Source organism: Camelus ferus, chromosome 11, assembly GCF_009834535.1.
Source record: "Camelus ferus isolate YT-003-E chromosome 11, BCGSAC_Cfer_1.0, whole genome shotgun sequence".
NCBI classification, from domain to species: Eukaryota; Metazoa; Chordata; class Mammalia; order Artiodactyla; family Camelidae; genus Camelus; species Camelus ferus.
Window position 1 is genome coordinate 28,400,744 of NC_045706.1, and position 14,154 is coordinate 28,414,897.

General features: G+C 38.7%; 1 pseudogene; it reads right to left on the reverse strand.

Annotated features, from left to right (window-relative positions):
• Positions 1-2,400: 2,400 nt before the first annotated feature.
• On the reverse strand, positions 2,401-5,100 carry LOC102509121 (annotated as a pseudogene).
• Positions 5,101-14,154: the final 9,054 nt, after the last annotated feature.

The window sequence follows — 14,154 nt, forward strand, 5'->3', positions numbered from 1 at the left end:
CTCCTCTGTTCTAAGCTCTAAACCCACAGACAGGGATGGACTCACAGCTTTAACCTCAGTGGTGTGGCAGGATTCAGTAAGACTGCCTGTGGGATAAATATTAGCTTTATTATTAGTCTTGGCTTTTTCCTCCTTGTCACATTCCAGATGAGCCCCAAAAGGCAGAAGTGAGATCATTACTGAAGCCTGGGCTTTCCACTGGGCATTCCCTTCTTAGACTTTGATTCGTGTGTGTGCGTGTGTGTGTGTGTGTGTGCCCTCGCATGCACGATCCTGATTTTGTCTTCATGTTCTCTGCATTCTTTGTATTTTAAAATCTAGGTCATTGATTCTTAGTCTTTGGGATTTTGCAGAACAGTAAATTAAAATAAATTCGTGTTTAAATTAAAAAAATTTTTTTGAAACACATGTTTTTAAAATTGAGAAACTCTTATAAATTAGTTATTTCAAGTTTGCCAAATGGGGATTAATGAGAAATTAGCCTTTATTATCTCGATCACTTTATCTTAAAAAAAGGACTTTAAACAACAATAAAAAAGTGTAAAGAACATAATACTAGAATAAAGGGCTGTTATTTTAAAGGAAGACCATGGGTAGCCTAACACCACAATATCTTTTTAAGAGACAGCTGGGACACAGCGTGTAAACAAGCAGGTTCTGGGCTCAGTGCTACCGGGGTTGGAGTTCTATTACCCACAAGTTGTGTGATTTTGGGCAGATCACTCTCTCTCTGAACCTCAGTTTCCTCAACTATAAAATAGATTTAACAATAGTTCATAGTTCATAGTGGGGTTTTTTTGTTATTGTTGTTAATCCAGTGTTATTGTTAGTCTCAGTGTGACATTTGGTCTGATACAAGCTGTGATTACTAGAAGAAAAAGTTCCCGCTTTTTTCTCAGCTTTATTATTGACAACATTGTGTGAATTTAAAGTGTACAATTTAGTGATTTCACACATGTGTATATTTCAAAATGATTACCCCAGCAATTTAGGTAACATATCCATCACCTCACGTAGTTATATTTTTTTAAGTTCATAGTGTTGTGTAAGGGTTCTATTAACGATATGTAAAGACACTTTCTGTGTTCTTAGCACAGTGTCTGGCCCTCGGTTGTAAAATGTTAGTTATTATTATAAATAACAGTGAAAAATTAAGTTCTATCAGCTCTCTTTTTTCCTTCTAATATAACTAGACAAACTGTTATTTTGCATTTGATCGCACTGATTCAGATGTCTAAATGCTGGGATAAGGCCACCAGCCTCTTTAGCTTTCTTCCTCTGAAGTTTGTTCACCTGACTGAGCATGGCTCTATATTCAGCTGCTGATGCCTGGTCCTCCAAGGTCCAAATGCTTAACCATGGCATACTCTGAAGAAGGTCACAGGTACGGGCTCTGTGACATTAGATATTGTTAGATCCTGGGTATCTCTCCTGTCCTGCAGATAAGTGAGTGTCTGGCTTTCTCATAAGTACCTACACAGGTGTTGCCTGCTGGCTGATGATCACATGATCAGTGCAGAAGCACCAAACTCCTCATCCTGACTTCAGAGTTTCCTCTGGGCAGCATGTGAGAAATGGCTCCCTGCTTTTGTTTGCTTTTTTGTCATCCAGGTCTAGTTTCAAAGGACTCTGAAACTTCCTTGACACACCTGGACCTGAAAGCAAGATCTCACTTTAAAAATCCAGATTCATGTTGCATTTTGGCTGAATGAACAATTTGTCTTTCTTGGTTTCTTTGCATCTCTCTTTACTAGTTGCTTGACACAACATCTTTCTGTCTGCTCTGTACAATGAAAATAGGAAAAATAACAAAAGTACAAATTACAAATCTGTTCCAAAATATACTTACAGTAAATAAAATGTGCATTTTACAAAGAGATATACAGTACATGTTTCTATGCATTCTGGGAAATTTTGCAACCTCTAGGTAGGGCCAACACTTGAGGAAGAAGCTAAGAGGATTTGCATTCAATCATAGTTTTTAGTGGGTTTCTTATGGCCAGTCTGTGAGTTGCACTTGAAAATGATTAACATCACTTGTGCAGGGAACTGATTTTGTTTGGGTTAAGCAAACTCTAGCTTTAGTTTTAAGTTTATTAAAACTTTTCAAGAATTTCATCAGCAGCTCATATAATGCAATTCAAAAAGTAAGCATGTTAAGGTAAGCAGACAACTCTTTAGAACCCCTAAAACATTTTCTTGCTGTGTTGTGTTGAATTCTTCATCTGCAATGGGCTATCATGATAATATTCTTCTTCAGGACAACATGGTCCCAGGACTGAGACAATCTCATGGGACTGAGAGGGAGAGTAAGGACAGGGGTGAGGAGAGACTCCCTTGTTTCATGTCAGAGAGAAACTTGTAACACACAATCCATGGTCCTCCAATCTTCTCTTTCTGTCATTTGCCATAACGCTTAATGAAGGTTTCAGCTTTATTCTGGAAGTCCTCCCTGTCCCACAAATATGTTCTATAGCTTTAATGTTCAATGGATCATCAGAGTTCAAAAGATCAGTAAAGAATGAGTTTATTATAAGCTTTTGCATAGCAAAGGAAACCACAAAAAGAAAGGACAGGCTACAGAATGGGAGAAAATATTTGCAAATGATGTGACTGACAAGGGCTTAACTTCCAGAATATACAAGCAGCTCATACAATTCAATAATAACAAAAACCCAATCAAAAAATGGTCCATAGACCTAAACAGACATCTCTCCAAAGAGGACATACAGATGGCCAATAGGCACATGAAAAGAGGCTCAACACCACTAATTATTGAAGAAATGCAAATAAAAACTACGAGTTATCACCTCACACCAGTCAGAATGGCCATCATTCAAAAGTCCACAAATGATAAATGCTGGAGAGGGTGTGAAGAAAAGGAACCCCCCTATACTGTTGGTGGGAATGTAGTTTGGTCCAGCCACTACAGAAAACAGTATGGCGATTCCTTAAAAAACTAAAAATAGAGTTACCGTATTATCCAGCAATCCTATTCCTGGGCACATATTTTGAGAAAACTCTAATCTGAAAAGATACGTGCATTCCAGTGTTCATATCAGCACTATTTACTATAGCCAAGACATGGAAGCAACCTAAATGTCCATCAACAGATGACTGGATAAAGAAAGTCTCTTGGAGAGAGAGAGAGAGAGAGACAGAGACAGAGAGAGAGAGAGACAGAGAGACAATGGAATACTACTCAGTCATAAAAAGAATGAAATAATACCATTTACAGCAACATGGATGGACCTAGAGATTATCATACTAAGTGAAGTAAAGATAAATATCATATGATAATCACTTATATGTGAAATCTAAAAAAATGACACAAATGAACTTATTTACAAAACAGAAAGAGACTCACAGACACAGAAAACAAACTTTTGGTTACCAGGAAGAAGAGGGGAGGGAGAGATAAATTAGGAGTTTAGGATTAGCAGATACAAACTACTACATATAAAATAGATAAACAACAAGGTCCTACTCTACAGCATGGGGAACTATATTCAATAACTTGTAATAACCTATAATAAAAAAGTATATGTGTGTGTGTAACTGCATCAGTATGCTGTACACCAGAAACTAGCACAACATTGTAAGTCAACTGTACTACAATTAAAAGAAAGTTTAGTCCTCAAAGAACATCCTTGCCTGTTCTGGTGGGAGTCCAGCCAGTACTGTCAGTCAAACGTTCTCATGGTAAACTTAGACACCTGCACCTATCTTGATGATACTGAGGTGCCAGATCCTGGTCAGACATTTATGTTGGAAGGTACCATGTTGTACACACTGGGAACTGCAGTTTCAAACTGAAAATTTCCACCCTGGTAGCAATATTCATCTGGGGTTACAGTTAGTTGAAAACAACAAAGCTTGTTTGGATCAGGAAAATGCCCTCTACACGGACAAAGTAAATTAGCTGCAAGTTCTGCAGCTTCTTTAACAAGCAGCTTGTCTCTCACAGAAACCCTCTGAGTGACATCAAATTGTTGTTTGAGACACTTGGAAACTGTTGTCCCACTTCAGCGTTGCTTACCAGTATTAGTATTACTGCCACCTTTATCCTAGGCACCCAGAGACAGGTGATGTGGGCCCAGTGACCAACACCATGCCGGTCCTGGCAGGAGATGCAGCTGATCACATTGATATCAAAATCTTATAGGCTCTTTTTTTATTTTATCAGCCTTCCTCCCCTCCCTTCTGCTGAAGAGAGGCTGGAGACCTTCCATTCTTATATTCAGGGCCTGTTTAAAGGTCAGAGATGTAGTTAAGAGGATGCATGTGTGTGTATGTTTTAGGGGAAGGACCCCCAGCTCACCTTGGCAGGGCTTGGCAGGTTCCAAGAATTTGGCTGGATCATCCCAGAGTGGGGAGCAGGTTAAGTCCCTCTTTACAGGGATTCCCAGACACTGCTGGGTTAGAGGGGCATGATTGAATTTTGGAAGGTATCTGTGGCAGAATGTTCACGGTGGCCCCCAGTGGATCACACTTTGTATGGCCACGGTCTTTGGCAGTTGACTTTGACACTCCTCCCTTCAAGAAGTAGAGTCTATTTCCCTGACCCATGAATCTAGGTTGGACTTACAACTTACCTGGACTACAGAATGCAGCAGAAGTAAAGTTCCAGAACTTCTGAGCACAGGGCTTAAGAGGCCTTGTAGCTTCTGCTTTTGCTCAAGGATCCCAGCCACCCTGTAAAGAGGTCTAGGTCATCCTGCTAGAGAGAGAGAAAGGCCTTGTGGAGAAAATCAAGGTGTCTCAGGGGACATGACCTTCTCGGACCTCCAGCTTGGCTCAGCCGCAAGCTGACTGCAGCTATGAGAGTAAGCCCAGCGTTTACCACAAGGAACAGAGATACCTGGCTTCATTTAACTCTGCCCAAATTCCTGGCTCACAGGAACATGTCATACAATGGTAGTTCTAAGCCATTACCTTTGGGAGTGGTTTGATATGCAACAATAGATAACTGTAGCCAAGTGGCTGCCTGGGCACCTCAGCTTTGGGGATCATAATTAAATTTCTCTGAGTGGGAATGGACGTCACCTGTGGAAGCGGCCCATTCTTGAACAGACCACAGTTGTCTGGGCTAGCATCCATGATACAGAGAGGGAAATGTCTTTGGTGGTGCCAATAAGCCCCCTCGGCTCGTGGGGGCTATAAAAGCCTCCTGAAATGATGGAGAGTGAATTTTAGTTAACCATGGGAGGGTCTGAGGGATTGAGTTAGGTTTAATTTGATTTTAAAAAATAAAGAAATGTGGTATTTCTTGTACCCAAGTGTTATGGAGAAAATCCAAATAGGCTTATACAAACCTGTTTATATATACAATGTTTATTATGTTAAACATTCTCTTTAATTTCTTCTTTTTGCTGAAAATCTTGGGAAATAGTATATTTTTAAGCAGTCCTCACTCACAAATGAAAGAAACCTATTCAGTCTTCACTTCTGTGGCAGAAATGTCACAGTTTCTTCATTGCTTTCTTTGCCACGTAAATGGTATTTTTATTTTTGACTTTAACTTTTTATTCTTGCATCCAGGGAGATATATATTGAAATCTAAACTTATTAATAGCAAACAGGTCAAGGAAGAAGAGGAGGCATTGGAGAGAACTGTGTTGTTATTTTCCTTTGCCATCCCCTATTCATCGTGCTTCTGAACTCTGAACACTGGTGCCCAGAAAGCGGGCTAGCTGTTAAGTGGAAACTCATGATAAATTTGCCAGTCTTCTAGATTCCTGCTTGTAATGCCTACTTCGTTTGAAAAAATTCAGAGTAAATCAAACCATATACTTCTCTGCTCAGAACCCTCCAACAACTTCCCACTCAGAGTAAAATCCAGTCCTTTCCTTGGTATGGTAGTCAGAATAACAGCCTTCCAAAGATGTCTACATCCTAATCCCCAGAACCTGTGAGTATGTTACTTTACTTGGCAAAAGAGATTTTACAGATGTGATAAAGTTAGGGATTGAGGAAGAGAGAGAGAGAGAGAGAGAGAGAGAAAGAGAGAAGAGATTGGAGAGAGAGAGAGAACAGAGATTGAGAAAAATTTAAAGACATTGTGATGCTGGCTTTGAAGATAGAGGAAGGGGCCATGAGTTAGGAATACAACCAGCCTCTAGAAGCTAGAAAAGGAAATAGATTCTCCCCTAGAGTCTCCAGAAAGAATGAAGCCCTGCCAACACCTTGATTTTAGCTTAATAAAACCCATTTCGACTTCCTGAACTCCAGGAACCCCTCTTCCTCCAGAACCGTAAGATGAGAAGTTTGTGTTGTCTTGAGCCACTGTTTGTGGTTATTACGGCATCAACAGGAAATTAATATGTATGGTCTATAAGACTGTATGTAATCCGCTTCCCTGTCCTGCCCACCTCATCTCTGACTTCATTTCCGTCTGTTTCTACTCCCTGTCTCTCCTGGACCCATAGTCCCTCCCCACTCTTTCTCAAACATTTTGAGCATGCTACCTCCTCAGTCTTTGCATTTACTCTTCTCTGCTTCCAAAGCTTTTCCCTAAGATATCCATTCATGAGGTTCAAACTCTCATTTCCTTCCTTACTTTTTGCTCAAATGTCATCTTTTGGGGGATGGATTTTTTGACCACTTCAAATGAAACAGCACACCCACCCCATCCATCTCTCTCCACCTAATGTTTTGCTTGTTCATTGTTCTACCCTTGAAGGCAGACACTGTGCCTGCTTTGTTCACCACTGCATCAGTAACTCCTAGAGCAGTCTTGACTTATACTACGTATGTGAGAATCATTTATTGAACAAATGAGTGGTGAATAAACATTTGAGGAGCAGTGTGGTGTGGTAGAAAAGAACACAGCCTCGGAACTGGATTCATCTGTGTTGAATCTTGGCTTTTAGGTGTGTGGCCTTGGGCAAGTTACTTGAATATCCATCCTGTAAGTGGGAGCTACAGCTCATACCTCTAGAATTGCTAGAGGAATGAAATGAAACAGTGTCACATGTGCCTGTCTCCAAGCTGTCACCCCTCTTCCTCTGGGTGAGCACTTAACTGCAGCTCATGTTGTCTTCTGTAAAGGGGAAAGTTCCAGAAGAGGCCCAGTAAAAGCAGTGCTAAAGACTGGAGCATAAATTCTGTATCATTCTTTGGGATGACTTCTGTTTCTCTGTGCTTCATTCTGGAAAACTTCTGACCCATCCTCCAGTCACTGCTTGTTGTAGCTGCATCTAATAAACTGTGAAACCCATCCAGTGAGTTAAACAAAACTTTTTTATTGTGGTAAAATATCTGTAACATAAAATTTACCATTTTAACCATTTTTAAGTATACAGTTCAGTGACATGAAGTACATTCACATTGTTGTGCAACCACTACCACCATCCATCTCCAGAACACTTCATCTTCCCATATTGAAATTTCCTACCCACTAAGCACTCACTCCTCATTCCCTGCACCCCCCAGCCCCTGCCAATCACCTTTTTACTTTCTGTCTCTATGAATATGACTACTCTAGGTCCCTCATATAGGTGGGATCATGCAATATTTGTCTTTTTGTATCTGCCTGATTTCACGTAGCATAGTATCTTCAAGGTTCATCCATGTTGCAGCATGTGTCAGAATTTACTTCCTTTTTAAAGCTGAATAACATACAACTGTATGTACGTATAACACTTTATCTACTCGTCTGTCAAGGGATACTGAGTTGTTTCTGCCCTTTGGCTGTTGTGAATAATGCTTCTGTGAGCACTGGTGTACAAGCATCTTTCTGAATCCCTGCTTTCAGTTGTTGTGTGTATACCCAGAGGTGGAATTGCTGGATTGTATGGAAATTCTGTTTAATTTTTTGAGGAATCACCATACTGTTTGCCACGGAGGCTACACCATTTTATATTCCCACCAGCAAGGCACAAGGGGTCACATTTCTCCACATCCTTGCCAACACTTGTTATTTTTTGTGTTTTTGATAATGGCCATCCTGGTAAACTTTTCAACAGTGCTGAAATCATAATCAAGGACATGAAAATAGAAATGATAAATAACTAAGTATAATTTGCATCTATAAATTTGGAATGCTTTAAAAAAATAATGACAATTGCTAACATTTATTGAGTGCTAGTAGATATGTTATTTTTTTATTTATTTATGAGGGGGCATAATTAGGTTTATTTATTTTAATGGAGGTACTGGGAATTGAACTCAGGACCTTGTGCATGCTAAGTGCACACTCTACCACTGAGCTACACCCTCCCCCTGGAACACTTTTTTAAAAACACAAAATCCAACATAAATGAGGCTATAAAGAAATTTTCATTACTGGTGGCATTATAAATTGGTAGAATTACATTGTGTAAAATTGAACAATATATGTTGATGGTAATAAAAATGTAAACTATTCTTTCACTTTTCACATATTCCCAGGGGTTTACTTTCAGAAAATAATAGGAGAGCTTTAATTGCCTAAAAATATTTTGTAATAAATATTTCCCAGCAAAAAAAAGTGGAAATGCCTTCCATATTCAATGCTAAAGAAATAAGTCAATTATGTCATTTCTACGTGGTGGAATGATACAATTTTTAAAGATAAGACTCATGATGAGAAAACTGCTTATGAAACAACATCAAACGAAAAAGTAAAACACAAATTTATAAGTATATACATTTGATGAAATAACATCAAATGAAAGTAGAGCACAAATTTGTGATTACAGCTCTGTAGGAACTATGCATATGGAGCAGGGAGAAAAAGTTGTTCCTTTAAAAAGTTGGAGGCAGAAATCCTTAGAATGTGAGCTATCTTTGCTTTGCTGGATACTTGAATAGACCCTCATGGTTGTAGCCATCTAGAGCTTAGGGATGGCCTGGGTTAGAGTGAGAGAAGTAATTTAGCATTGCTCTTCCAAATAAAGAAGATGAATTCTTAATTTCCTGGGGCAAGCAAAGGTGGGCAGGAATGGGAAGAAGCTGCTGGAGATGAAGAGTGAGATCAGAGAAAGAAAGATGGGCAAAAAAATGGGAGGGTGGAGACTTCAGGAAAAGAAATGTCCCATGAAAATGTTCTAGCAACAACCACAAGGCAGAAAAGCAGGAGGGAGCTAGGGAGATACTAAATTGGCAGTTATTAAAGCAAATTGGCTCTATATTTATTGACTCAGAGGGACAAGATGATATAAACAAATCGCAGAGCATTGTTTATAGTCTGTGTGGCAGAGATTGCTAAATATTTCCCTAAGATCCATTCTCCTCCTTCCTTTTCCTTTGGTAACTGAATCTCTAAATTTTAACCAGGCACATGACTGATCAGCTAAAGACTATTTCCAAGCCTCCTTTGCAGTTAGTTGTGTGCCAAGTTTTAAATTATGGCCAACGGGAAATGATTAGAAGTGATGTGTGCACCTTTGAAAATCTGTTCTTAAAGGGAACGAATACTTTCCTGCCCCCACACTTTCTCCTTCCTGATGACTGGAATACAGACATGGTGTGAACCACCCAGGAAAATGTGGTTGAAGCAACCCACAAGGATGGTGGAGCTGCAAGATGGAAGGAACTTGGATTCAAAATGACTTCAGGGAACAGAACCACCTCTCTAGTTTTGTACCACCCACCTGGGAACTGTTATGCAAGAGAGAAGTAAATTTCCATCTTGTTTAAGTTACAGATATATTGGTCTATTATAGAAGCAGGCTCTGAATCCTAACTCAGAACAATTTAATTTTCGTATTAAAAAAAATAGTAAAACCCTTGCATATATATGTATAAGGAGCTTATAGAAAGATGTGGAAAGATACATACCAAGCTGTTACCTTGGTAACCCAGGGAGTGGGTTGGAATGCAGTTGGGGATAATGCACTTTGTCTCCATTGGAGGACATAATATTCTTTCAACTGTGTTCTAGGCAGGCTTTTTACATTACAAGGAGACTCACTCAAGTTAACTCAGATGAAGGGGATTTAGGATTACAGAAAAGCTGCATAGGCTCTAAAATCAGGAACTCAAGTACAGCTGGGCTCATGGGAACTGGAAAGTAGTCAGGAACCACGGCTGGTATCTGCTTCCCTCTGTTCTATTTTCCACCTTTCTCCCTTCTGCACATCTGTTTACCCACAGTCCAGACATAGTTGCACCTTGGCCATGTCTTCATCAGTGGTTCTCAAAAGCGTGGTCCTTGGGCCAGCAGCATCAGAATCATCTAGAGCTTGTTAGAAATGCAAATTCTTGGGCCTCACTCCAGACCTACTTAATCAGAAGTCCCGGTGGCACCCAACAATCTGTATTTTAACAAACCCTTCAGATGATTCTCTTGCACATTGAAATTAGAGAACCACTGGTCTAGATGATATTCCACTGATACCTACACTCAATGGGCAATAGGTGCTGCTTAATATAAAACAGAGAGACCCTAATTGGCTCGGTTTACCTTTTTTTTTCAACCACTTCACACAAATAGTAGGTCACTGACTGGTCTGTCCTTGTTCCAACCTGTCTTTGAAAGGGGGTAGGCTCACAATTTAACTCTTGCTGTATATTTAGACAGCACCTCCCCCCCCCATTATACATGTTACTATAATGAGTATCTTCACACACACGTTCACAGAATAAAAAAGAATGCACAATTTTATGGCTTTGTATCATTTTCTACCTCCATTAGTGGTATGAGATTGTACTAGCATCAATATTATAATTAAATTGTTCTTGCATTTTGGCTAATTTAACAGTATCATTTAAAAAACAAAATAATGAATCCTTTTTTTTTTTTTTATAAAAGGGAGGGGGAATTTGCAGTGAGTCAAATGACAGGCTTGAGGGTTCGGTTTCAGAGAGCTACTGCTCATGTGGCAAGAGGCAAGTTTGTGGGAAGCACATAGCTAAAGGAAGGAGAAAGTGTTCATGGAGTGATGTTGAGCAGAGCAATGGCAGGGGTCTTGGGAAGAATGCAAGGCAAGGGTTGATTGCCACTTAATAGACCTGCTAAAGCATGAGACAACTGGTAGCTCATAGGTTAAAAAATTTGTTTATGTATGCTTTATAAATTTATAGTTTGCTCACTTATAAAGAAGGAGGAGAAGAAGAAGAAGAAAGAGAATGGGTAGGGGAAGAGGGGAAAGAAGAAAGGAGGAGGAGGAGAAGGAGAAGATTTGGTGGCAGTGTGTTTTTATATGCATTCAATAACTTTTTTTCTTCCAGAGAAAAATATGGGGCATGAAGGCAGAGGGAAAAGAAGAAAACATGGGAGATAATTTTAGTCTTGGGTAGACCCTGAGGTGGTTGCATTTGAGCACTAATCTGGCTCTGTGAGAGTGAGAGAAGGGGAAAGCAGGTCTGTTTGCTGAAGCGTAAGGGTCCAGAATCCAAGGCAACCACGTAGGCTAGCACAGTAGTGCCGGTGTGCAGAATGCAGTTGCTTTAATTTGCATTTCTTTGATTACTAGCAATTATGAGCCCTGTTATATAGGTCTGTTTACTATTAATTCCCCCATTGCAAATTGGCGCTTCATTTCCTTTGTCTATTTATCAAGTGGGTTCTTTTTTCTATTCTTTAAATAGCTAGAATGCAACCTTTGTATTAATCCTGTGTCATATTTGTGATAAATATTTTTAATTTATGTAAGTAAATATATAAATAGACCTGATGACTTTCCCCTTAATTTTGTTTGCTTGTCAAGGTATAAAAATGAAATATTTATGTATTTGAGTATCTAACTTTAGCAATACTTTTCTATTACATTTAGAGTTGAGAAAGTTACCAATCCTCTGCAGATCAGATAAATACTCCATTCTTACTTCTTTTTTATTTTATTTGATATGATTTTTATATTTAACACTTCAATTGATCTGGAATATCTTTTTGCAGAATGTTGTAAATATAGATCTGATATAATTTCCTCCCCAAATTACTAATTATTCCAATACCATTCATTAAAGAAAGTGTTCTCACCCCAGAGTTTTGAAAAGCTTACAGTATCATATAATGACTTGATATTAGCTGAGTCTATTTCTGGATTCTCCATTTTGTTCACTGCTGTGCGTTGCTTTTCTTTTTCTTTTCTTTCTGCCAGTACGACACTGTATTCCTTCCCACTTATGGTAGATAACCTACCCATTTAAAAACATAATTTTCCAGGGAACTCAAAGCAGAGTCCTATTTTAATAGTTTGAGTATTTCAGGGGGGGGGCCGCAAATCTTTACTATGTAACAAATCTATGTGGTAATATGTACACTTAACAGATAAAATCACTAATTTTTTATTAGTATAAAAGTAATACATGCTCTTTGTGAAGTTTTTATTAAGTTACTGAGATATAATTCACATAGCATACAATTGACCCATTTAAAGTGTACAGTTCAATGGCTTTTAGTATATTCACAGATATATACATTCATCACCACAATCAGTTCTAGAACGTTTTCATTATCCCAAAAGGAAACATCACATCCCTGAGCTGTCACTTCCCACCACCTCTCTATTTCTCCCTAGATGGGCAATCATTAATCTACTTTCCAGCATATCCCGAACTTTTCATATAAATGGAATCGTATAATATGTAACTGGCTTCTTTCATTTAGCATGATGTTTTCAAAGCACATACCAATGTTTCATTCATTTTTATTTGACTAATAGTATTCCACCATATGGGATATAATACATTTTATTTATTCACTCATCAGTTGATGGATGTTTGGTTTATTTCTACTTTTTGGCTCTTATAAATAATGCTGTTATGAACATTTGTGGATTTTTGTGTGTGTGTAGATGGATGTTTTCATTTGTCTTGAGAAGATGCCAAAGAGTAGAGTTGCTGGATCATGTTGTCAAGTTTATATAGCACAGAATGTACAAAGTACAAGTCATCTGTAACATCCCCCAACCTCCTCCACCCTCCAGGCAACCCAGGTACTTTAATACTTGGTAGCATATCCTGTTTTTCTAAGCATACAGCCCCCTTTTCTTCATTGTTTTAATATTCTTCTTTTTCTTTCTTTAAAACATTTTTCGTTCTTCTTTTCTTTCCCTCCCCCTCTTTTCTTTAACAAGAATGGGAAAGGACTCAATAGAGGAGTAATGATGGCCCAGGGGCAAAGCACTCCCTGAAGACCATCTATTATTATGCCTCTCTGGTGACAGTGTTGGCTCGGAGAATAGGAGGGAAGGGGGTGAGAGGGAGAATGTGAACCTTGCTCTCCCCCACTCACCAGCTCCTCTCTGCACCTCTGTAGGAAATAACCACCACTCGGACTGAAACCATTCTGTGTAGCAGAAGAGACGTTCATAGGCAATTCTTAGTCTTCATCACCACCCTCCACTCCATCCCTGCTAATGTAGGGTTAGGATGGGGAGTGAGGCTTGCAAAGCAAAGCTGATATTTGTCAAGAAAAATAAAACCATTGCATGTTTATATGTCACTATTAATCAGCCCCTTTACAGTTATCCTACTACAGCTGCCATAGTAATCTCTCTCACCAATTCTAAAGAATTTTAGTTGATTCTCTTGAGTTTTCTAAGAATACAATATATCTGACAAACAGCTTCAGTTTTTCTTTTCCTATATTTTCCCTGTTAATTTTGCTTGTTGCACTAAAACTATGGTTCCCAATTCCATCATACTTGTAACAAAAATTATGTAACAGCATCTTTACTAATTTGAAATACAATTCAGAGGATAATGTAAACTACTTAATCTCATGATTTCTAAACCATCAGTATTATGCCCTAATTTAAGGAGAACTAAAGGAAAAGCATTTTGTAATAAGATAGTATTATTTCTACATGTGTTTGCACACAAATATACTAACAACCAAAATGAAGTCGCAGATGCTCTTACCTATGAACATTATCACTGGGAAGGTGACAACTAGAAATTTAGATCAGTACAGGTATGTCCTATAGGTTATTCAAATAGCTACAGTGGTGCTACAGGTAAGAAGATTTTCCTAAATGGTCAAAAACTCTTGGTAAAGTTTGGAAAAAACAAAGTACAGTATTCTATCAAATGCCATAGCTTCATCCAGGAAAGTTTTTATTGTATATTAAATCCTTGCAAAAAATGCCTTGTGTTTACATATATGTAAAACAGAGTAGTAGGACACTAGAAAGTGGTGTGGCATGTGGGGCAATTCTTCAATCTATGGAACTGTCCCTTGTATTGCAAATATCTAGGATCTTTGGCTCCTATCCGATGTTTGCC